Source organism: Pongo pygmaeus, chromosome 7 (genome assembly GCF_028885625.2).
Source record: "Pongo pygmaeus isolate AG05252 chromosome 7, NHGRI_mPonPyg2-v2.0_pri, whole genome shotgun sequence".
Lineage (NCBI taxonomy): Eukaryota > Metazoa > Chordata > Mammalia > Primates > Hominidae > Pongo > Pongo pygmaeus.
Window position 1 is genome coordinate 86,767,772 of NC_072380.2, and position 2,785 is coordinate 86,770,556.

Here is a 2,785-nt window from a genome sequence, read left to right on the forward strand (position 1 = left end):
TGTGGTAAAGAAGCTGGCCAAAACCTGCCAAAACCAAGATGGTGATGAGAGTGACCTTTGATCATCCTCACTGCTTATTAGACGCTAATTATAATGATTAGCATGCTAAAAGATACTCCTGCCAGCATCATGACAATTTGCAAATGCCATGGTAAGGTATGGAAGTTACCCTATATGGTCTAAAAAGGGAAGGAACCCTCAGTTCCAGAAACTGCCTGCCCCTTTCCCAGAAAACTCAAGAATAATCCATTCCTTGTTTAGCATATGATCAAGAAATAACCATAAAAATAGCCAACCAGCAGCTACTCTGCCTATGGAGTGGCCATTCTTGTATTTCTTTTCTTTCTTTCTTTTTTTTTTTTTTGAGACAGAGTCTTGCTCTGTTGCCCAGGCTGGAGTGCAGTGGCGCGATCTCGGCTCTCTGCAACCTCTGCCTCCTGAGTTCAAGCAATTCTCCTGCCTCAGCCTCCCAAGTAGCTAGGATTACAGGCACATGCCACCATGCCTGGCTAATTTTTGTATTTTTTTTTAAGCAGAGGTGGAGTTTCACCATGTTGGCCAGGCTGGTCTCGAACTCCTGAGCTTGTAATCCACCTGCCTCGGCCTCCCAAAGTGCTGGGATTACAGATGTGAGCCACCATGCCCGGCTTTGTTTCTTTCTTTCTTTTTTTTTTTTTTTCTATTCACAAAGAAAAAGCTCCAGTCCATCTTTTAATTTTTTTGAAAAATTCCTGACTTTACAGAACTAAACGGAAATGTATTAATATTCCACTCTTAACATTTCCATGACAGACAGAAAAATTCATGAGCCAAAAAAAAAAAAAACAAAACAAAACACCAAGAAAAAAAAAAAACCAGGGAGAAGCTTATAAAACTAAATATGTATCTCAGCATCAACAGCTGAACAGAGAAAGGAATTAAAACGCTTTAAGTAAAAAATCACGAGTGGATGATAAAGTGTGTAGAAACTGAAAATTTACAAACTATTTAAAACCTGGAATCGCTGACTGTTCAGAAACTACACAGATGGATCATGGGTGGTGGTGAACAGCAGAAAGGGATTATGGATGAATCTGCATTGTTCTAGCTGCTCCCCATGCCACCCGTCTCCGAGGAAAGCCTGACATTGATTAGATATTGAGCCAGGCTAGTGTTGGCAGCAGATCCAGTGATGGTAACCTGCCTATCAGTAGATCCTTCCACTGCGTTCGCAATTTTGATCAGCGCCCCAGACATCTGATGGATCTCACTGATTTTGGCGCCTTGACGCCCGATTATGCGGCCAATCAAATCGTTTGGAATCGTGAGTTCATGAGAAGTAGTCTGAGCAGATGCATCCAAACCTGCACTGAATCCGTTTTGCCATGCGTCATGGGAAAATGAGACTGTTGCATTGCCAACTGGTGCAGCTTGGTCAAATCTGGCTGTGGAATGGCATACTGTCCTTGAATGGTATAGGCCTGACCACCTGCAAAGATGACCGGAGAGCGGGAAGGCTTGGGCTGGTACGGGATGGTCACGCCCTTCGGGGGGACTCCAACATGACCACGCAGATCTGTCTGACACACTCCGTGATGGGTTGCGGAATGCCAGCAATAGTGATGGCCTGCTCAGTTGAGTTGGGTAGCATATCCCCTGCCGCCTAAACCTGAGCCCCTGTACTCTCTCGTATTTCCTTGATCTTGCAACCACCTTTTCCAATGAGAAAGCCACACTGACTAGCAGGGACCACCAGCCTCAGGGTGACCGGGGGTCTACAGGCAGCTGTGCTACTGGTCATAGAGCTGCTTATGTCCTCTTCCAGTTTGTTAATGATCATAGCAAAGGCTTTGAAGATGGCATTAGCGGGTCCAGCCAAAGTGATAATTCTCTCAGGACAATTCCCTTCTGAGATGTTGATACGTGCACCACTCTCCTCGCGCATCTTCTTGACTGATTCTCCTTTCTTTCCGATGATACTGCCAACTTCCTTTCCATGCATAAGTAGCCGAATGGTGAGAGTGATATTTAATCCACCTTCAATCACACTGGTTTCCATGTCGAGCAGTGTTCTGGGGAGCTGGACTTTGAGTGGTCAAGTCTTTGGTCACTTATGGGGGGTGAAAGCCAAAAACTGCTGGCGCGAGGCGACTGAGGGGAAAAGAGGAAAGGGCTGGAAGGGGAAGGGCGGGAGGCCGGGGGCAGAACAATAGGGGCAGGCGGGAAGGCGAGGGGGGCCCCGCAGGCGGGGGGAGGAGGAAGGTGGGGTGAAGGAGGAGGAGGAGGAAGGGGGAAAGAGACCCCGGGGCGGGTGGAGGGCGGGCGGGAGAGGGCGCAGGCTGTGGCTGCTCAAGCTGCTCTGGGCCGGCCTTGTTTCTTTACTTTTTTTTTTTTTTTTGAGACGGAGTCTCGCTGTTGTTGCCCAGGCTGGAGTGCAGTGGCGCGATCTTGGCTCACTGCAACCTCCGCCTCCCAGATTCAAGCGACTCTCCTGCCTCAGCCTCCCGAGTAGATGGGATTACAGGCATGTGCCACCATGCCTGGCTAATTTTTGTATTTTTAGTAGAGACGAGGTTTCACCACATTAGTCAGGCTAGTCTTGAACTCCTGACCTCAAGTGATCCTCCCATCTCAGCCTCCAAAAGTGCTGGGATTACAGGCGTTAGCCACCGCACCCGGCCGTTTCTTTACTTCTTTAATTAACTTGCTTTCACTTTACCCTGTGAGCTCATCCTAAATTTCTTGCATGAGATTCAATAACTGTCCCTTAGGGTCTGGATCGGAATGGCTTTTTGGTAACAAAATG

General features: G+C 47.7%; 1 pseudogene; it reads right to left on the minus strand.

Annotated features, from left to right (window-relative positions):
* Positions 1-861: 861 nt before the first annotated feature.
* Positions 862-2,162, minus strand: LOC129042435 (poly(rC)-binding protein 2-like; annotated as a pseudogene).
* Between the last annotated feature and the right edge of the window lie 623 nt (positions 2,163-2,785).